Source organism: Cryptotermes secundus, unplaced genomic scaffold, assembly GCF_002891405.2.
Source record: "Cryptotermes secundus unplaced genomic scaffold, Csec_1.0 scaffold589, whole genome shotgun sequence".
In the NCBI taxonomy this organism is placed as follows: domain Eukaryota; kingdom Metazoa; phylum Arthropoda; class Insecta; order Blattodea; family Kalotermitidae; genus Cryptotermes; species Cryptotermes secundus.
Window position 1 is genome coordinate 513,213 of NW_019718279.1, and position 23,654 is coordinate 536,866.

A 23,654-nucleotide genomic window follows, 5' to 3' on the forward strand; every position below is an offset into this window, starting at 1 on the left:
CCGCCACTCCCACATACTTCCTCATGGCCGTGGTGCTTCAGTAATCAACACCAGGAGTTCTTTACTTTTATGATAGGCACTGTGGTTATATTATTTGCTGGCCCTGTAACTGATCATTTAAGTACACAGACTGTAACAGAACAGTATATAGAACAGTTCTAAACTGCTTCCCATGAAAGTAACGTGTTGATGTTCACGTGATAGATGCTTGTCCATAAACCTGCGCCACATTTTGATTTTTGAGTTCGTTCGCAAGTCTGGGAACTTTCAAAACAATGATGCAAGAAAGCGACGTGTGCATAAAGGCGAGGAAAACTGTTTTGTGGTGCCGGTAGGTAGAATTTGTAAAATTCCANAATGTGTATAAATATATATATCCACTCCCCCATACGCCTTCATGGCGTATTGCTTAATTAGCTGAGTCAGGGCAACTTACGCCTTTTACCCCTCCCCCTTGCTATGTAGAACTGTTATCTCTGTTTGGAATCCTTTGGGCCCTGTCTCGATATGTACTCCAAAGTGAGATGCTAGTGTGCTCCCTGTTTCCTGTCCAGTTTTGGAGTCTGGATTTCATTTCTTCTCTGAAAATGTCAGCTTTTGTCGATAATTTTCTGCGTTCGCCATATTGAGATACAGCTCCACCCTTTTGAAGCTGGAAAATGCCTCTTAAAACTTCTCTTTTAAACGAAGAAATTGCATCGAAACAAATCTGGCCCAGTTTTTTCTTTCCTCTTGGACAATTTGTTTGCAGTTCCTAGTACCTGAAGTGTGCACTCATAAGTTTATTTTATTTTTTTTATAAAACCTCTGTTATTTTCTGGCCCAATATAGTTCATTACTTATTTTTATACTTACGTTGTGTCAATAGTAGAGTCAATTTACCGACTACACAACACGTTTTTTATTATCACTACATGTTTCGACTTCAAGAGGTCATCCTCAGGTGTACGAACACGGCTGTATAATTACAAGCGGTCACATCCGCTTTTTATTCTACCCTGTATCTTATCCAGACTTAGGCTCAATAATATATCAAGTTCTTTTATAAAACACAAGTTAAAATATTATTCTAATTTAATTGTTAAAAGTTAAAATTTCCTGAATCAAAGTTCAATTCATGTCACTGGTCACACACACATAAGTGAAAGTGTGACCAGTGACATGAATTCGATTCACGAAATTTTAACGTTTAACAATTAAATTAGAATAATATTTTAGCTTCTGTTTTATATAAGAACTTGATATATTATTGAGCGTACGTCTGGATAAGATATAAGGTCGAATAAAAAGCGAATGTGACCGCGTGTAATTATACAGCCGTGTTCGTACACCTGAGGATGACCTCTTGAGGTCGAAAAATTTAGTGATAATAAAAAACGTGTTGTGTAGTCGGTAAATTGACTCTACTATTGATTAAACACACAAAAGGATGCAAGAAACGATTAAAGTTACGTTGTGTCTTCACTTCCGTTGGTGTCTTATTCTTTGAAGATTTCTGATCTGAGCATGGCAGAATCTTGGGCAGGCAGGGTATTTACTGATTGATGAGTCACGTGAGTAAGGTCACGTTCCATACTTCGTCGTTGTCATATTACCCGGATGGAACAGAGTCATTTTTCACTGGAAAAGGTACTTCGGCAGAGCATTTTAGAATTTGCTGAAGGATGGGTGGAGGAGTAAAAGATAAAATAATGGCGTTTCCCCATAACTGTAAATTGACTGTGTTAAGTGGATTGAATGCACTCCACTTAAGAGCAGGGAACCTGATCGAGCCACACTTATTGTTATTCTTGAGAATTCCTCCTGTCAACTGCTCTCTTGGTGGTTTGCTGTGGAAATGAATTTGGGAAGTCCCTAACCTGCGTTTTCACTAGGCAAGGCGATGATGTGAATAGAAGACTACAAAGTTTACAGTAAGGAAATGAAGGGAGCAGAATAGAATGGCTGCATAAAACTTAACAGAGATATGGTATGAAGAGTTGAGGGTTCGAGGGCCATAAGAGTACGAACCAGGCACGAGGCGAAGGTAGTACATTCCTGTTGTACAGAATGAGCCTGGGACCGTATCCTGTCACGTCCATTTTTGTCATTCATTATCACTATATTTCAGTCGACACTAATACTCGAGGTGATCGAAGCCATAAAATTGGTCACCCTACCAGCAAACCCATCAAGAAATTCAAACCAATCGTCCAGTTTATCGTTCACTCACTTCGTCAATGAAAGAACCAAATAGTCAAGCATCCAACTCACAACTCACTTATGTACCAACGAGAAATCAAGCATAGACAACGAACCGTGTTCTAGGGCAGCGGTTCTGAACCGGAGGTAAGTGTACCACTCGGTAGAACGTGAAGTCTCGAGGGGACATGTGAGGTATATTTCTCATCTTATATACAGCTTTTGTGTGCATGGACTATATATCTTGTTTTAAACAGAAGAGCATAGACAACGAACCGTGTTCTAGGGCAGCGGTTCTGAACCGGAGGTAAGTGTACCACTCGGTAGAACGTGAAGTCTCGAGGGGACATGTGAGGTATATTTCTCATCTTATATACAGCTTTTGTGTGCATGGACTATATATCTTGTTTTAAACAGAAGACGGTGACTTATACACGTTTATAACACACGGCTGACATACTTCAAGGTGAAAATGTAGTTACCTTTGGAAATAAATGTCATCCGAAGACGGTTCGGAAACGTTATTTCTCGGGTCAGCATAGGTTTACAAAGAAGCTTTCGCCTATTGCCCTTTTGAAATTTAATAAGCATTATGCCCAGTAGTTGGTTGAGGCACTATGCTACAAGCCAGAAGGTCGCGGGTTCAAGTCCAGATGAGTTCATTGAATTTTTTTCCATTGACCTAATCCTTCCAGCCGCACTATGGCCCTGGGGTCGACTCAGCCTCAAACAGAAATGAGTGCCAGGAATATTCTTGGGGGTAAAGGGCGGCCGGCGCGCAGGGCTGACAACCTTGCCACCGTCTGAGAGCCGATTTTCTAGAAAATCTCACAACCCTATGGGCCTCCATAGCCTGTTACAGGGATACCTTTACTTTTCTTTTATTGCTAGTGTGCTGGGACTCAGTCCCTTGTACTGCGGCCACTTCTGGCCTATTGTACTTGTCCCAAATGATAAGTGAGGGTGATTGTGGAGCAATTGGTGGAATGAATATTGGCAGGGGAAACCGAAGTACTCGGAGAAAACCTGACCCAGCGCCACTTTGTCCACCACAAATCCCACTTGACCAGACCCGGGATCGAACCCGGACCGCCGCGGTGGGAAGCCAGCGACTAACCGCTTGAGCTGTGGCGCGGCCTCCACGGCCTGTTACAGGGATACCTTTACTTTTCTTTTATTGCTAGTGTGCTGGGACTCAGTCCCTTGTACTGCGGCCACTTCTGGCCTATTGTACTTGTCCCAAATGATAAGTGAGGGTGATTGTGGAGCAATTGGTGGAATGAATATTGGCAGGGGAAACCGAAGTACTCGGAGAAAACCTGACCCAGCGCCACTTTGTCCACCACAAATCCCACTTGACCAGACCCGGGATCGAACCCGGACCGCCGCGGTGGGAAGCCAGCGACTAACCGCTTGAGCTAGGGTGCAGCCTATAACTTTACTTACTTACTTTATGCCCAGTGATTCACACATAATTTTAAACTGTTAGTATAGTCCAGGCGCTTCCAGATTTTCTGAGATGTAGTGGGTCTGGAGCGGGGTCCACTCAGCCCTGTGAGGATAATTGAGGAGCTCTTTCAAGGATATAGCGGCTCCGGTCTATAAAACTGAGATTAACAGCCGTGGGGATCCCTTGCGCTGACTACCTGACGCCCTCCATCAGCAAAAGTTGGCACTAACTTCGTCGACAAACTGCGGTCGCTCGGTCGGTATAGTTCGCTTGCGGTCTCAAGCCACGGAGTTTAGTTTGTATTTATTATTATTGCTAGTGGGGTGAGACTAAGTCCCTTGTACTGCGGCCACTTTGGCCTATATAGTCTGATTTCTAAAGTGTTTGAGATTTATAATGTGTGGTTACTGGTTTACCATTCACATTGATTTTCAGCAAGGGCTGTGAAACGTTATTAACCACATTTGGCAAGCGTGAAATCAGTACAAGTTTGAATTGGAATATTATATGGTTACATAACACTTGAAAGAGGATTGCTTTTCTTTGTGGTCTAAAAGTTTCAAAGTATAAACACGCCTTGGCATTTCGAATAAGAAACAAACATTTTATCAATCATCGTAAGTCGATAAGAGTTCAACGTTCTGTCAAGTGTTGAAATGTAAACTCTGCATGTCTGTTAAGCACCGGCTGTTCAGAGTTTGCTGAGGAGAATATGTTGAAGCTGAAAAGACCATAACTGTTTCTTTACGTAGGAACAGATTTCATTGTTAAGCAGATCATTTACTTTCAAATTAGTGACAAACTGACGAGCGTTACTAGGGAAAACTAAAAGAAAACAGGAAAATCTCCTCCTTCTTACGTAACAATCGTATTATGACTAATGCAGAGATGTCTTAATCGTGTGGGTATACCCGTCCGAACTGCCCCCTTAAGAGTTTAATTTCAGCATTTTCTGATGCAATATCAACTACAGATCAGATCATTTGCATTCGTCAGATATTGGAGAAAAAATGGGAGTACGATGAGCTATTCATAGACTTCAAGAAAGCCTACGATTCAGTTAGGAGGGAAGTGCTGTACAATATTGTGAAGAGTTTGGGATACCCATGAAACTAGTTAGGTTGATTAAAATGCGTTTAAATGAAACGCATAGTAAAGTCCGTGTAGGTAAATATTTGTCTGATAAATTTCCTATCCAGAATGGTCTAAAAAAAAGGAAACGCATTATCGCCACTCCTTCTCAACTTTGCCTTAGAATATGCCATTAGGAAGGTCCAGGGAAACCAGGTGGGACTGAAACTAAACGGGACACATCGGCTGTTGGTCTACGCCGATGATGTGAATCTACTGGGTGATAATGTAGATACCATAAAGGAAAACACACAAACTTTAATTGACGCAAGTAAAGATGTTGATCTAGAAGCAAACACAGAGAACTAAGTATATGTTACTGTCTCGTCACCAAAATGCAGGGCAAAATCATGTCATAAAGATAGGAAANAGGAGGTTTGGAGAAAACTGTATAATGAGGAGCTTCATAACTTCTACTCTTCTCCAAGTATAAGTAGAATGATCAAGTCAAGGAGGATGAGGTGGGCAGGTCATGTAGCACGAATGGGGGAGACGAGGAATGCGTATAGGATATTGGTGGGAAAGCCAGAAGGAAAGAGACCACAGGGAAGACCAAGGCGTAGGTGGGTGGACAATATTAAAATTGATCTTAGAGAGATAGGATGGGATGGTATGGATTGGATAGATCTGGTTCAGGATAGGGACCGGTGGAGGGCTCTTGTGAACACGGTGATGAACCTTCAGGTTCCATAAAATGCTGGGAAATTCTTGAGTAGCTCCAGAATTGGCGGCTTCTCAAGAAGGGCTCTGCTCCATGAGTAAGTAAGTAAGTATTCTCTGATGCAATGGTAGAAGTTATGGCGTATGATATGCCAGAAGGTTGTAGTCCAGTCGTGAGGAGTACGTTCCTCCTGAACGCCTCATAGTAATACTTCTGCTGTAGTGGCGTACATCGTCAGTATATTGAATATCCTGAAAGGATGCACGAGATCTGACAAATAACGAGACTGGCAACACTGCTTAGCGTCGATGGGTGAGTGGTGCTACCTGTAGGTACATATTTGAACTGTACACAGTAACGAACTTGGCTTGAAGTCTAGCGAGTACAGAGGTGTTGTGCCTTAACTGATATAGTGATTGGTTGTCTCGCTACGAAAATGGGTGATAATACTTTGAACAAAGAATCAGCACGAAATTTTGTTCAGACTTCGGAAAAACAACCAAAGTTTTTGTAATGTTAAAGCAAGTGTTGGAGAACACATGTTCTTGAACGAAGAAATCTTTTCGGGAAGAAGAGGCAAGTGTGAGCTCCATAACCGACCTAGGAGTCCCATTTTTACGTCCTCCAGCGTCAAAAAGGTAACACCTCTGGTGCCGAATGATAGACGTCTTGCGATTTATTTGGACGGAAAATTTGGGGACGAAGAATATTTGTGCAAATACGATGCGCAAGAACCTCACTAAGGACCAGCAACAGCGGAGGAAGGAAGTTTTCGCTGATCTGTTGCAGCATATCGAGGAGAATGACAAAACGACTTATCTGAGTCACTACTGGGGACGAAAGTTGGGGATTTCAATATAATACTGAAACAGAGCTGCATAGCATGCAATTGAAATCCCCAGGTTCACCCTGCCACAGTCATAACTCAAAGTAATGTTTGTTTCTTTGACAGGAAAGGGATAATGCCTGAAGAGTTTGTTCCACCAGGACAGACTATCAACCAGAAGTTTTATCTCCAAGTTTTTGAACATCTGAGGCAGCGGGTTCATCGTGTAAGGCCAAAATTGTTCGCCAACAAGTGAATCCTGCACCATGAAACAGCGCCCTCAAATACAGCGCCTTCTGTCAAGGAGTTTTTGGCGAAAAAATCTATCGTGGCCCTGGAACACTCCGCTTAACCACCAGATCTTGATCCGCGTGGCTTCTTCCTCTTCCAGCTTAGGTTCCCTGACATCCTCGTGTGCACGAGACACTTAGAGCACCCACCTGATCCGTCAGTTGACTCACGTTCATATAAAACGAAAAATTAACACGGGTGGCTTTCATATAGCAGAGAGTTTTCCTTCACGATATTTCCTTTTCCGTTTGGCTTTCCAGCTTCGTTTAAAAAGCACATCGTTATAAAAAAACTTGGAATTATAAAAGCGATGGTAGTGAAATCGGTAATGATGACATCACTCTGGCGTCATCACGAGGGAACAGAGAGAGTAATTTCCGAGAGGAGAGACCTTGTTGTTTATTTACCATGCGTTGTGTTTGGACGGTGACAGCAGGAAACGGGTCTCGATTTTACTACATGTTCCAAGTATTCAATTTACAAATTCAGACTTCTGAACCTCATGCAGATGTCTCAACATTTTTATTTCTGTCTCTTTTAAGAGATTTGCCATCTGTTTTTAGGCTTCATGGACCGCAACCGACATGTAACAGACCTTAAGATATGGCCGGATATGACGTGGAGATCTGTCTACCAATCAGTGCATATCATGACAATCTCTCTGGACTAGTGGCTGAGCGACATTTTGTTCTATGTTCACCAAGAATGCACGTTTGCAGCTCTCGCAGACGAATACCATGAGAAACTGGGCCCTCAGGTGTAGTTAATTTGCTCGTAAAAACACACTATAGGCCTAACCAAATGTCACAGAGGAGTGTAATCAGAGTACGCCCTTTTGATACATATCGCTTCTGTCTTCAAGATCTAATAATAAACCAAAGAATAAACTAGCGTGAAGTAGGTAGTAAGCTATGCTTTGAAGGTGAAGGCTACATGTTCTTCCGAAACGTCGTTTGACTTTCAACAGACTACACTGCGTTATTTCCCAGGAGATACGACTCTTCATTACCACCGATGTGAGAACCTCAGGTCCCACTAAAGTTTGTGCTGAAATTCCTTCTCATCGCGGGATAATTATGTACGAACCCTTCCACAGTAAGGGCAAGAAGTCATTTTATTTTTATAAACTGTTACAGTGTCCCGTTTTAGACGGTTTTAGTTGCTGTAAGTTCAAAGGAAACTGTCAATTGTAGAAACAAACAGCTCGTTTTTAAGGTTCACCAAAAAAAAGTGTAAGGAAGATCTAACGCTGAAGTGTCTGAGTACCAGCAGTCAGTATTCAAGGAAGTGAGGACTATACTTCCTGTGCACCTCGCGTACTTCTTGTGTTTTTTTAGCACTGGGAACATTATGACAAAGAAGAATGATCACGCACTGGGTTTTAAAATTAACTCCACAGAGCCGAGTCCTTCAGAAGCTTATAATTGTCCAGCTAATCAAGAAATTCTCCACATTATTGGAACCCGAAGATCTACGAGTAGCACTGTGTTCACAGGAGCCCGCCACTGACCTTTATCTAAGTCAAATCCGGACAACATCCTCCTATCCTCTTTCTTTAAGGTCTGTTTTAATATTATCCTTCATTGGTCCCCTAGGTTTTCCTAGTGACCTGCTTCATTAAGACTTTCCCGTTAGAACTTTTATCCACTTGTGTTCTTCCCCACGGTCCGCACGTCTCACCAGTGTGGGTAGATAAGTACTCTTAATCTATCTCTCCATCAGATCGGACATTTACACAAAGAAGTCGCCCGTCAAATAGTATCAAATATTGAATAATAACATACAACATAACAACGGGCCTCCGAACACCACATCAGTCATTGTATGTATATATATAATATGACCGTATAAGCATTACATACATTACGATTACACCTGCCAACTTCCAAATACCTTCACATATACAGCTTTTAACTGTACTTTTGACTATGCAACTGGTTATTTTAAGACTTCAACTTTTATTGTGATTTACATTTTATATTCACTCATATCATTTTATACCATTGTATACACTTGGAAGTTTAGCACTGTATCCTATATTTGACATGCAATTCAGTAACGAAAAGTTTAATGTATTTGCTTGATGATGGCCTTTTGAAGGCCGAAACATGTAGCAAAAGTATCTCCTAGAGCTACTTACACGTATTATTGATTGTTGTGTTGTGACGGTTTCAGTAAGAAATAATATATGATACACAACAGGATGCATTCAATGAAAATTAGTATCAGATATAATTAAGTGAATAAAAAAATTAGTAATGTTATATTTTAGCGTCCTGTTGCACTGATTTAAGTCCATGATTTATTTTATCCGTCTTCTAGTGCATACATTCATCTATTCCCTCTTCTCACTCACTACATGTTTCGGCACAAATGTGCCATCTTCAGGTGCTGATCCAATCCACGACAAACTAGTTCATTGCATGCCTTGTCTATACATACTAAAATAACTAAAATATATATTTATCATATATACTGATAAATGTTAAGTGTTAAAATATTAAAATTATACAGCATATTTCATTCTTACGTCGTGTTTCATTACGCGAGTCACGTCTATCATCGTCTGTTGGAGCACTCTTTCACTATCGTGTATTGTGCTCTATGTTGCGTCTCGCTCCTGTGACTGCGTGTGTTACTGCAGTATAAGAACCCCACAGTAAAATAAAAATGTTAATGTTGATAAAAGACATTTAAATAAAATAATTAGAGCTAGTTTGTACGCGAAGTATGTTACGTATACAGATTTTGTTCTGTAAATTAAAGTTTTCTTATTTAGGAGTATTTGGATAAAAATGTGTCATGGGTAGCTCTGAAATTGGCCGATATATCACAGTATTTGAAGTTCTGCATTTGTGTCTTAGAAGTCCCCAAAATTGGGCCCTTCATATAGTCATGAATTTTTTTACAGAGATTATGGTGTTGTATAATGTTAATAAAACCACGAAATGTTCCCCACAGATCAGTAGAACGTACAAGTTGAAATTTCAAATTTCAATATCCTCCTTTGTTAAAGAAATACAAGAGTTTTAACATAAATTCACCGAATATTTATTATTTTCTGTTCATATAATTTTGTGTCGTATTCTGGACCCTGAAGTTTATCTGAGAAAGAACATTCTTATCACAACTGGGAGAGAAGTAAATCTGACCGCGAACAAGTACGAGCAGAAAGAATATTGTAATGGAGTGCTATAGAAATTGACATAGGAAACAGGCAAGAGAGTAGGGACGCGGTGCTGCAGAACATGTGGTGTGCATATGTGAGGCAAGCGTCGATTTCTGTCTCGTGATTCTGATCTGTGTAGCCTACATAGGTTGGCCTATAATCTGAGCAGTATTTTGTTGCACAGAGTTTCCTATATTAAATGGAAACCGGTCTCAAACTAAAAATGTTCCACGTCCTTGGTATAAACGGCATTTATTGCATTAAAACTCTTGCTTTTGAGATGGTGAGTTATCGGGTTCCGAAGTACTGGACGTGGATTTTTGGGCAATGAAAAGTCATATCAGCCAATTTTAACATCCTCTTTTGCCAGATGCTATCGACCTATTCGAGTTTTCATGTGAGACCATTAACTGGGTAAAAGTTGAAATTCTTGTGCTTATTTAATTAAGAACTACGCCATGAAGGCGTATGGGAGCGGATGTGTAAATCCACGTATTCTTGACCTGTGCAGTAATTGGAGGTGAGTGGTCAGTTTTACGTCTCGGCAGATTTACCCCAGGGAAAAGAGCCCCCAGTGTCAATTGGATAGGAGGCTGGGTGGGCCCAAGAACCTGTCCGGATGACGTGGGGGGGGGGAGAAGAAACTTGCTTAGGTCGGTAGTGAATAGTAAATTAGTTATTTAGTAAGGTTTTTTTTTTCTTGGCGGCACTGCAGCCCCAGTGGGCCTAGGCCTACTTCCATGAACTCCGTTCACTTCGGTTTTTCTAGATCTTAACACATTCCGTAGGACTCCTTGGGCGGGTGATCAGCTCGTCGCACGCACGCACACACACAGAAAAACGCACACACACAAACTAAACATCCATGCCCTGAGTGGGATTCGAACCCACGATCCCGGTTTCCAAGCGAGCGAAGGCAGTACATGCCTTAGACCGCTCGGCTACCGTGACCTGCTTTAGTAAGGTTAGTTGGCTTTTTTAAGGGCGCTTACTTAGGTATCTCAATAGACCGGCAACAATTGTTATAACAGAATATGTTTCTTTGGCGGATTGCTATCCAAGCTGAATGTTAGTTACGCCGATTAGACACTCTTTTTCATTGAACGGTTAATAGATAGTGGTCTGAACCCTTATCATTTGGCGTATGGATCAAGTATTATGCAGTGTATGTCTCGTTAGAACTTCCAGAATAATAGACATGTCTCCATTGGAACTGAAACCAGGGCTGTGAGGGCGAGACACGCCAAGGAAACTGGAAACTGCAACGCAACCGCGATTTCCGATTTCAAGCCTATTTCAAGCAGGCAACTGGTTTCTAGATTAGCACGCGCACAGTAAGGAAACTTATGTTTGGTTAGTTACTCACATCATCTGAAGTGGGTAATGCATGATTGTATTTTCTAAATTCGTGCACTTGCCTTCTGCAGTGGAAAATAATAATACTGATCCTGTCATAATATGGAGGTAGTTGAGACCGGTTGAGACGGCTCGAGAAGAGAGGACGACCACCGTAAGGAAAATATTAGGATGATAATTAATTCGTTTTCCTTGAAGTAAGTTTATTTTAATCAAGAAATATCGCGTTCACATGCGAAATTTTGACATGCAGTGCAACAAGTTTAGCAAGATAGAAGACACTTGATAAAGGCCGTATACAAGCGAACCATGTAATGCAGAAGAAAGGTAACTATATAATAAGTTGTATTTAAGACGGAAATATATGTGAAATAAATTATATATTACTGCAACATAATGCTTAAATATAATATTAGGAAAAAGTAACATTTGGTGCATCCGTTCTTCTGTGACAGTTTAAACTGACGCGTTTATATTGTTTCGAAAGATCTTAACCTGCATCCAGACTCCTTCGTCTCATGAGAAGTTCTTTCTCAGGCCAAATCTGTTTTGTTCTGCGTAGCATAGTTTGCGTAGCGTTTCTCATATATACCAGGCTCTTGTTCAGTTAACTGCACAAAAACAAAATTAACAGCTTTATCAACCTTTCATGCCAAGTTAAGAAACAAATGAATCACTGACGCGCGTTACAGAACGGCTGACTTAGGAAACCACGCGGCAACGCTGTTGTGGGAAGACTGGCATGTTTCATTGCCTGGAAGTTCAGTTTTTCAGTCCTTCCGCGAGTTGCGTTGCCGTTTACTCAGTTTGTGCTGAACAATTCAGTAACATGTGTTCAACTCAGGCTGATAACAATTCTCGGAAATCGCGGTTGCGTTGCGGTTGCCAGTTTCCCTTTGTGTGCTCTCACCCTGAGTGGTGAGACTTAGTATAAGTATTTAATTGATGATGCAGAGAATGCCGTCCCGTCCTGTGAATGTGTCTTTCAGGTTTTATTGGTCGAGTGGGCAACGCCTGACGTCGTCATAGAAAGGCTAAATTGTGGTTAATGAAAGAGTGCCGTGACAGTTGATAACTACATCCTGCATGCAAGTGCATTCACATCGCGCGGGTAAAAGTGTGGTAAATTTTCAGCATCCTCCCTGCGGGCTAGGCAGGGATGCTACATCTAATGTACCCATGGCACAAGGGTCTCTCTTGAAGAGTTTCGAGTTGTAGAAATGTTCTTGCATATTTTGTAGTCAAAGAGGGCACGCGATAGTGTAGTTAGTAGAGGCACTGTGCTACAAGCCGGAAGGAAGCGGGTTCAGTTCCCGATAAGGTCATTGGATTTTTTCAATTGACCTAATCCTTCCAGCCGCACTATGGCCCTGGGGTCGACTCAACCTCTAACAGAAACGAGTACCAGGAATTAATTAAATAATTGTCCTGGGGAGTAAAGCGCGGCCGGCGCGTAAGGCTGACAACCTTACCGCCATCTTTGAGCCGATTGTCTAGATAATGTGGGCGCCTCAACGTCTCACAACCCTATGGGCCTTCATGGCCTGTTACAGGGATAGCTTTACTTTTTAATTTTACCGTTTTGTCCATCTATTATAGGTATGTAAGTGGTCACTTCCCCAGTTCTTTCAAGTAAAGAAAAGGTAAAGATGTCCCTAACCTTAATCAATTAAGCACTACGCCATGAAGGCGTATAGGGAAGTGGACGTATAGACCCACGTTTTCTTGGCCTCGGCACTAGTTGGAGGTGAATGGTCAGCTTCACGCCCCAACCGCTTTACCTCTGGGGATACCCATTGTTTAGGAGGTTGGGTTGACCTCAGAGACCGTCTGGACGACATGGAGAAGTGAAAATTCTTGACCTAACCGGCACTCGAACTCGAGCCCCTCGGTTGTCTAGCCAGTAGTTAGTCGCTATACCGACTGCGCTATCCCGGTTCAAAGTAAGGTTAGAACTGTTCTTAATTAAGCTAAGCAGTGCGAAGCCACTTGGAGATGTGGACATGTTGCTCCACGCATTCTGAATGAATATGATAGATTGTTTCACATTGTGGCTCCTTACCCCCGGAGCCTTTGGAGCCGGTTTGAATTTGGTGGCAAAGAGATGACTCCCTGTGACATCCCCGTTATGCGTTTCTTTAGGCCTATGCGCCTCATGCACAGAACTCAACAGCCCTCGAACATTGAACTCTTTATATTCCAGCTGTGTATGTACATACAGTTGTGTGAGGTGGCCTTGAACCAAAGAATCTTGAAACGAAATGTAAACACAAAGCAGACGCGTTTTAGTAGGCCGGAGTTTTTCTTCAAGAGATTCTGTTGCCAAGATATGTGTGTGAGTGAGCGATAGAGAGGAACTGTGCCACAGGACTGAAGCGAATTTATGCTGATTAAGTAAGCTTAGTAGGCAAATTTTTTCGGTGTGTAAACCTTTTAATAATAGTTTCACCCATCCTGTAAGAGATCGGTACAAACCAAAATTCGTTGGCATTCTCCTAGACTAGAAGTTCGAAATTAAAGCATTACTTAGAAAAATCCGCTTTTGGTATGATTAATAAGGAATTAATTTCGCAGTATCTCGAATAACGTATCACTCCCGTACACCGTTGAGAACGGCATGGATTTGTAGCACAGATACGCATAAATTTGGACACCCTTCTGCGGATTGAGAGGGAACACAGCTTGTTGTTAAGTTGGTATCGGGAAGGTCGCACGTGACCGGAGTACCAACGAAGATTCTGGGTCACTGAGACGGACCCAGCTATGTTGTTAAGCCTCGCGTTATGTAACAGGCTGCTTGCACCCACATGCACTGCTTTACAGCAGGAACACCTGTTCCTTACGGTCACCTTGCTTTGAAATGATGTGATGTTCTTTTGTTGCAGGTAAGTGTGATGGACGCGCCGGACAAATGGTGGAACACCTTCGTAGCTGTGTTATTTCTACCATCTTCAGATACTTTCTCCTAACCACTGCGTCTTTAAATAGACTTACCACTGCTATGAGCCGAGATGACTGAAGCTAATGGAGTCAGCGGTGCGGTAGAGTGAAGTTGTCCCTATGCTTCACACAGCGGAGGTACATCTGTAGTTACCCACTTACACGGCGTTTCGTTGATGAATTTATCCATATGTATTTTGTTTCATTTCCTATAGCTTCAAGTGATAAAATGATCAGTGAATAATAAATTGAAAATAATTTGGAAGAAAGGGGTCGTGGCCTAATTTTAGAAACTACTTGTATTTCGTAATTTTTCTGGGGGGACTGAGGAAAACTGCGAAATGTGTCAATCAGGATAGCCAAGCTGTTGGTCGAGATTTGAATCCCGGACTTTCTTGTATGCTGAATTATAATGATAAGTGCTTGACGCAAAACTCGGTTTCCTCCAGTGGGAGTCATTCCTATTGATTTTCGCGAAAATTGTTCCATTATTTCAGAACTTGGACACACAACATTGTGCTCTCATAAACCTTCGTGTTTTCTTTAAGAAAGGAGAATTAGCGGAAAAATTTATTACGTGTGAGAATTGATAACTGTTCCTTTAGTGTAGGATGCAGTTTTTTTTTCTGTGGCGCTACAGCCCAAATTTGGGCCTAGGCCTACCTCCATGAAACTCTCCGTTTCACTTCGGTTTACTAGATCTTAAACATTCGGTAGGACTCCTTGGGCGAGTGATCAGCTCGTCGCAAGGCCTCTACCTGTAGACAAACACAGAAAAACGCACACAAACATCCATGCCCTGAGTGGGATTCGAATCCACGATCCCGGCTTCCGAGCGAGCGAAGACAGTGCATGCCTTAGACCGCTCGGCTACCGTGACCGGCAGGATGCAGTATATGCAGGCTATTTGCATGCGTACTATGTGATGGGTTGTGCCTTTAAAGAAAAGGGTAAACACCCCTTAAATAAGATGTAAAAGTTTGTGACAATGGTACATTAGTACATTTATGTTTCTGGGCATTATCCATCGTCCTGTTTATATTTTAAGGACACAACGTATCGGGGACTGGATTCTGTCTCCGTCTTCAGGTAAAACCTACTCAGTTGACCCCATTCGATAGAGCTAGCCACTATCTCTAGACCCTAGACACCAGTACCAACATCAGATAGGGCTTACAAGCGAAGCACAGCATAAATCATCAGCGAGAGCTAAGACACAACATTAAAATATTGAGGGCTATACAGGTACGAGGCTTTGCACCAGAGAACTAACAAGATAGAAGCCATCACTGGAGGGACGAATTCTCCGTTTGGTACCAAGGCAAGAAAAACAAATTTGTGTTCCACGGTGTAAGGCCCCTTACGTGTAGAGTTTCTAATATTTTAATGTTTTATTTTAGCTCTCGCAAACTGTTTATGCTGTCCTTGGCTTGTGTACCCTATCTGGTGTTGGTACAGATGTCCAGAGATAGGGACTGGCTCCATCAATTCGGCCCAACTGAGTAGGTTTCGCGTGAAGACGGAGACAGTCCAGTCTCCGAAACGTTATGCTTTTAAATATAAACAGTACTGTGGATAATGTCTAGAAACAATATTTGTACTGAAGTGCCTGTCCTTAAATAATTGAGCACTATGCCGTGAAGACGCATGGGATAATGGAGGTATAGCTCCACAATTCATGATATCGGCACTAGATGGAGGCGAATGGTCAACTTCAGCTCCCGACGCTTTACATGCTCCTGGGTGAGAACCTCAGGTACCCGTAGGATAGGAGGCGGAGTGGGCGTTATGGAAGACAGTAAAGTATGTTGCCTCTGCCTGGAATCGAAACCAGATCGTCCAGCCTTAGCATATGACTAGACCGACTGAGCTGGCCCCGGCTCCTGTGGCTTCTGCATTTATTTACGCTAAGTAGAGATGAGACACGATTGACAGGAAAAGTCTGAAGTTATGAAATGCTGGCTTCTCACTTCATAAAAGTGGTTTCCATTTCACTAAAATCCTAAGAGGCACAGTGAAGTAATTTTAAATCCCACAGCAGAGGTCCCTGGAAGAGTTTATTATTGCTCTTGAGGTCCCAGCGACCGGGAGTAATGACATTTTTAGGTTATGAATTTTCACAGTTGCTGCTGTTCTGTATGAAAATTAAGCTTGAGCTTAAACAGGCGAGTATATAAGAAGGGTAGGAGTTGCTGAAATTAAATATTGTGAAGCGAATAGTACCGCGCATGTGCTGAATTTGTTCGCGAATAAATTTCTCTGGTAGGAGTGATGAATCCACGGTTCAGTAGTAATAGAAGGTTTCCGGGCTAAATTATCTGAGTTCCATAATACGCAGGAGCAATTCATTGACTGGTTAAGCGACTGTTAGCTCTTCAAAGAGAACTCTGTTTAATCGTGTGGGTTAGAGTGAACAGAAACGTGGTCGTTTGGAATACTGCGTGGTCTCAATGCCACAGTCTCTCCAGCCACACTCAGCGACCGTCAGACCCACAGTGAACGACGAATATCCGGAGTAACCGTGCTCAGTCTAACGACTCCGATTTCCAATGTGACTACGAGCATAAGGCCGAGGGCACACCAAGGAAACAGGCAACCGCAACGCAACCGCGATTTCCGAGAATTGTTATCAGCCTGAGTTGAACACATGATAGTGAATAGTGCAGCGCAAATCGATGAAACGGCAATGCAACTCGCGGAGAGACTGAGAAACTCAAATTTCCAGGCAACGGAGCATGCCCGTCTTCTCACAGTTGAGTTGCCGCGTGGTTTCCTACTATCAGCTCTTCTTATAACGCTAGTCAGTGATTCATTTGTTTCTTAAGATGGCACGAAAGGTTGACAAAGCTGCTAATTTTGTTTTTGTGCATTTAATTGAGCAAGAGCCTGGTATATATAACAAACGCCACCCAGACTAGCTAGGCAGGACAAAATAGATTTGGCCTGGGAAAGAATTTCTCATGAGACGAAGGAGTCTGGATCCAGGTAAAGATCTTTCGAAACGATATAGGCGCGCCAGTTTAAATTGTCACAGAAGAACGGATGTACCCAATATTTTATTTTCCTAATATTGTATTTAATAATTCTGTTTCAGTAATATATAGTTTATTTGTCATATTATTCCGTCTTAAATACAACTTATTATATAGTTACCCTTCTTCTGCATTACATGGTTCGGCTGTATACGGCCATCATCAAGTGTCTTGCTAAACTTGTTGCACTGCATGTCAAAATTTCGTGTCGCATCTGAACGCGATATTTCCTGATTAAAATAAATTTACCTTGATTAAATCAAATCAATTAACATGTCAGTATTTTCCTTATGGTTGTCGTCCTCTCTTCTCACACTCTCTCAACCAGTCTCAAATTACCTCCATATTATGACAGGATCAGTATTATTATCTTCCATTGCAGAAGGTAAGTGCACAAAATTAAAAAATACAATCATGCTTTACGTCGGAAGAACATTCCCACTTAAGATCGCTTAAGATAATGTGAGCAACTAATCAAGCGTAAGTTTCTTCAGTGTGCGTCTGCTAGAAATCGGCGATTTTGCTTGGAAATTTCGGTTGCCAGTTTCCTTGGTGTGCCCACGCTCTTAATGACCTGTAACTTCATTTTGATCTGAGGGGCCTCTTGTATAGCGTATCGGTACCCAAGGAAATGTTTGTTGATCACTGGTATCCACGGACACGTGATCCGTAACGAGTTAGTTTCCAAGAATCTATCTCTACGGAAATGGGTTTGTCAACTCGTTTCCTAGCAATGGGCCAACATGTCGCAATAGATTTAAATCTGCGGGAAGGAATGACACCCTGATCTCTTGTACAGAAGCGGCAGATCATGTGACACTCTCGCAGGAAACTTCCGGTCTCAATCCACCCCTTCCCCTTTTCAAAAAGTTTGTAGTGCGACAGTAATGACTCATTGTTTCTGGCAGTACGTAGTTAAGGAAAAATAATTCATGGCAAGGGGCAAAATTATATCTTGGCAGCACAATCTGTTTGTGAAACATGCCTCTGAATGTAGATTTATGATATATTTTGAAGAAACGGACCAAAAATTAAAACCTAGTCACTTTACCGATCTTTGCTAATCTTGTAGACCCCTGACCTACATATGGTTGGCGTCGTCATAGAGACGCCAGTCTGTCTGGGAAATAATATCTGGGTATCTTGGCGTGAGTATTGAATATGCTAACGGGAGCTAGACCACGCACATGTCTTTGCATACCTTCCTTACATGGAGGTGCATTCTTGTCATTCTCACCAGCGTGCCGTCTGCTAGTTCTTTTGAATGCCGTACAATACAGCTCCCAGCTGAAAGAGAGGCCACTGAATATCTCTCTTGCATGTACTTAACATTGACGTCCCTCTGAATCTCTTGTAGGCCTACATTACCAAACCCTGATAATATCTTGAACATTCCTTGAAAATCTCCAGGCACGGGGTTCCCTTTTCGTCTCCTACGACTCGCAGAGGTACGGTGGAGGTACTCTAACACACCTCCACATGGGAATTTACGCCTTACATTCAACATATATTTGAAGATGTTATAATTAATTGATTATAATCTTTAAAATATAGTGGTACAATTTATGGTAGAACCCTAAATGCGTATACTGCAGCTAGGCCCAATGCCAATAATGTCCTGTGCAAATTTAATCGAAATTCACATGCATAGTTATTCGCACTTGTACAGCTTTTAGAGCCTTTAATTAATGTCTCTAATGTCTAATGATGTTGATATATATTGGGTATAATTACGTCCTTCATTCTTTACAACTTGTACAGCCCTAATTTAATATATACAAAGTTGTGGTAACCAACGGCTGAAAGTTGGCAGTAACACGTCAAGTCTTGGTTGCATCCAGCAAGCCATGAATTGTGGAGGAATGTTGCAGCGTAGTTCGGAGGCAGACAATGAGAGCGAGAACACGGGCTGTGCGAGGGCCCAACTGCGGCCTTATCGTCCCCCCACTTTGCCTTGTACTCGTGTGTCGTCCCCGGGGAGGGAAGTTAACAGCAAGTCATAAATCACTTTTCAAGGGGAAACTCTCCGCACTGAGATGTTGACATTTCTGTATACCCTTCTGTATTCCTCTAGTGACATAATACTCGTATGTGACATTGAGTTGTTAGTTTGTCATGGACCTACTCGTACATTCTAAAGGGTTTTGACGATGGTGTACGACACTCAGAATTACCGGGTTTTTGGGCTTGTCCATCGTTCTGTATTCTAAATATTAGAGCTCTTTCTAAGGGACCCAACAGAGTAGGTGTCTCGCCCCTCGTCTGAGGACGGAAAGAGATCCGGTTTCCGAAACGTTGCGTTCTCTAGTTTTTAGAATACCGGACTCAGTTTCATTGATCATTTTTACAGACGGTAGGACTCCTTGGACGGGTGATCAGCTCGTCGCAAGGCCTCTACCTAAATACAGGACAACACAAACATAGAATAAACGCATACACACACTAAACATCCATACCTTATGTGGGATTCGAACCTACGATCCTGGCTTCCGAGGGAACGAAGACAGTACATGCCTTAGATCTCTCGGCTACCGTGACCGGCCTTTCAGTACAGAGCTATACAATTTTGAACGATTCATGTACCAAACGTTATTATTTAGAGTTGCGTGATTGACTTTGGATAGTATTTGTTTAATTGGTCATTTTATACAAGCGGTTCACATCTCATATTCGTATGTAACTGTTAGTGACTGTACGATTTATACGTATGTATAAATTCAGGTCCAAGTGACTTAAGGAAACTTACTGTAGGTGATTGTTTTTAGGGAAGTACAATGCTGGAATTATATAATTATGCTCGTGTTTAGTGATTTCAAGGCTGTTTTTCGAGGGAATTTGTCGTGTATGTTGGCACTGGGAACTGAGGTAACTTATTTTCATGTTGTGGGGTTTATGAATAAACCAGGCCATGATAAATTCATTCTGATATGAAGGATTGAGTCTCGCTATCATAAACCAGTAACCTTATCGTATATGTACGATGGCCCAGAAATTTTGAATGATGGAGCATTGTCCTCGACCCAAATTGTTTTATTATCTTGGACTGCTTGAACTGTACCTGGTGAGTGGCTTCCATAAATAATACTCCTCCAGGCTACCGACATATGCGATGAATCCACTTCTGACGTAACCAAGAACATAATCGGACAGTATTATGACTCAAGAAGCGATATTTATAGACAGAATAAAATGGCGTCTGTTGTGGATTGGCCTGGCCAGATTCGCTAGCTATGCTGCAGGTCAAAGTAATACTTTCATATTAACCGTCTGCATGCAGATTTTCCCGCTCAAGGTCATCTGCCTTCACCCGCCCTTCCACTTTTTCTCGTTCGATAGACTCGTAAGCAAGCAAGTAATGGGGTAAGTAGGTTAAGCGGGTAGAGAGATCAGATTAGTAGTGGGAGGTGACGAAATGACCTTGACAGGTCAAAAGAGGTTTCTCCGGCTATAGCTGAAGTCGCTCCAAGCAAGCAACTTGGTTTCCAACGCGGCTCTGTCTCATATTTCATGTCTTTGATGTAGAAGCATGTAATTTCGTCTTTATACGAACTGTAATTTTAAAATCCTTTAACATAAACGTTGCTAGGAATTTTCTTGACTTTTTACAGCAACGCAAACATCCGCTGTTTTTTTTTATTTTATTTCCGGGTGCGTTCGATAGCATCGGGATGTGAATATCAGATGAAAGGGGGAGAAAAAGTGGCCGCTAGACGCCGGGTTGTGTGTGGTCCTTGGGGAGTCTGTCTCGTGCAGGGACTCGGAACAGTTATGGCCCACTGTATTTCTGCTCTGGATAAACGGCATGGCATGTATCACGCGTACACCAGTTGTGTTTTTTTTCTTCTAAAGATGAAGTGATGCTCCGAATCTGGAACGGTTTCATTTGACTTTCTTAAACCCAGATGTAGGTATTGGAAATCAAAAGTAATAAACACGATCGCTTGGTTGTCCTGTGTTTAGGAAGAGGCCTTGCGACGAGCTGATCGCTCGTCAAAGGAATCCTTTTTTTCTTCTCTCCTCTTGCTTCCACTGTGGAGCATAGGGCTGATTTATCAGTTTCATGGTCATTTTACAGACGGTAGGACTCCTTGGACGGGTGATCAGCTCGTCGCAAGACCTTTACCTAAACACAGGACAACACAAATACAGAATAAACGCATACACACCAAGCATCCATGCCTTATATGGGATTCGAACCTACGATCCCGGCTTCCTAGCGAAGACAGTACATGCCTTAGACCTCTCGGCTACCGTGACCGGCTAAAAGAGTCCTACTGTTTGTAAAATGATAATGAAACTGAAAATCAGAGGCCAGGGCCCAAGGGGCCAGTAAAAAAAAAATAAACACGATCACATGGAATTCAGGAACCCGCACTTCAGTCGAAATGTCGATTTGTGCTTTGGGCCTGCGTCTATTTTTTCGATTAAGTTCCATTGTTTGTTGTATGAGGATGTTATAATTTACTAAAGGTCGTGTTATTATTAACTGAACATCATCCAGGTCTCGTTTATTCTCGTCACTGGCTAGGGAAAACAAAACCGACGTTTCTTATGATTGCAGTTCTTGGAGTGGATTCGAACCGAATATTTGCGGTTGGCGGTCAGATTTCTTACCCTGTACTTAAACCATCATACCATTTGTGGGAAAGACAGAAACCAATTTTGGTTCGAAAACATCAGGTGAAGGTGCCAGGGAAACTGCATATAGATGTGGAAATAACATTATCGGTTATTATAATCAGCGACACACGGTGTAGTTGTATTTGGGGGCAATCATTCTTCTGCTGTAAAACTATCAGTGTCCCCCCTTTGGAGCACCACTGCAGCAGCACTTCATTTGTAATTTGCCTGTCGATGGAGCCCATTACTTGCTGTAGTCTGTTAAATCCTCTGCTTGTCTTCTTCGTCGTAAAGACGGACATTGTCCTGCTGTTGTGTAGGTAGATGAGATGTCTCTCTTGAAGGGGACCACATAGTGATGCTTATAAGAGAGTAATTGGTAAGTGAAGATAAACAATTACGTCGGGTTATGTTTGGACAGGTTGCGTTGTATTGTATCCAAACTGCTGTATGATAGATAAACTCGGCATACGAAATACACCCTTTACATTATATTTGTGTTTTAATAATAATGATAGCACGTAATTATAATTCGTAATTTTTAAATGTTGCAGCATGAATTGTAGGATTAAGAGTTGTTTTACTTTTAATATAATCCTTTGTTGATTTTATTAGTTGTCAAATGTAGCGATGATAATTATTATGGTAGCTTCTATTTTAGAAAAGTATAGAAATTTCCATCCGATCACAGTGGCCAGCCGTCTAAGGCATGAACGGTCTTCGCACGCTGTAACGCTGGGATCGTGTATTCGAATCCCACCGAAGGCATGGATGTCTGTATGCGTTTATCCTGTGTTTGTGTTCTCTGTGTAGGTAGCGACCTTGCGATGGGCTGATCACTCGTCAAAGGAGTCCTACCGGCTGATTATAGGATCAAGAAACTGAAAAAATGGCCAAGGCCCAACAGAGGGCTGCAGATCAATAATAATAATAATAATAATAATAATAATAATAATAATAATAATAATAATAATAATAGAAAGTCCACGTGACTTGGCGACTTCTCTGGTGCAGCTTGCCACGTGCTCGAACTGCACCTTGGTGCCGATGCTTCGTTCCCAGTATTTTAGAGCATACCAAGTAGTTAACTTGTACCAAGTCCACACTACGATAGACGAAACAGTTCCATTGGCTGGCCCCAGACGTGGTTCAGACGCCGAGCAGCTGTAATTTGGGAAACCTCATTCACACGTCTCCGTTTCTTGGTTGAGAGGGCGTGTTCTGAGCTACACCCACCGACTATGACAGATCTGTTGTGGCTGTCAAGCGGAGGTTCGCAAATACCAGCTCCCCATGCTCCCTTCTGACCGACCGCCACAGTCTCAGGGCCTTCTTGGCAGTGCATTTAGTGAAAATAAAAGTTAACCCCGGCACTTCCTTGTCTGGGGTCCCAGCTCTGGTTTCGAAACCACGACACGATGCGGCTACAGTAGATTGCAAGATGATTCATGCTACGCTTGTACACAACACTCTTATTAAGCAGCATATATTTATGGGTTTATTTTCTTTTTTCCCCCTGCCTTCATTCTCCGTAATTCTTTTGGCGTTTTCTCAACGACAGGTTGCAAAAACCCGCCTGTTATTTTCCAGTGTATGTCTGTTTGCTCGTATTAACAGTTCTAGAACCTCTGAACGGATTCTTATTAAATTTGTATTTGAGAATTTTTACAACAACAAGAAAAGTCTGTACATTAAAATTTTGGTTAAAGTCGGACAAAAACAAGGAGTAATTTATAGTGGGTCGAACATGGTGGCCTCGCGGTCTAAGACATGAATTGTTTTCGCTCGCTCGAACTCTAGGGTTGAGGGTTCGAATCCCACTCAAGGCATGGATGTCTGTGCGTTTATTCTATGTTTGTGTTGTTCTGTGTGTAGGTAGCGGTCTCGCGACGGGCTGATCACTCGTCCAAGGAATCCTACCGTGTGTAAAAGAGATTACGAAACCGAAGAAGCCAGGGCCCAACAAAGGGCTGTATTGCCATTGGTGAATGAATGAA

At 42.1% G+C, this 23,654-nt stretch overlaps 1 protein-coding gene across 2 annotated transcripts in view; it reads left to right on the forward strand.

The window, feature by feature from the left end:
- The window catches only part of LOC111875452 (neurotrimin), a 290,813-nt gene that overhangs the window by 26,974 nt on the left and 240,185 nt on the right, over positions 1–23,654 (forward strand). The gene's annotated exons all lie outside the window — the stretch shown is intronic.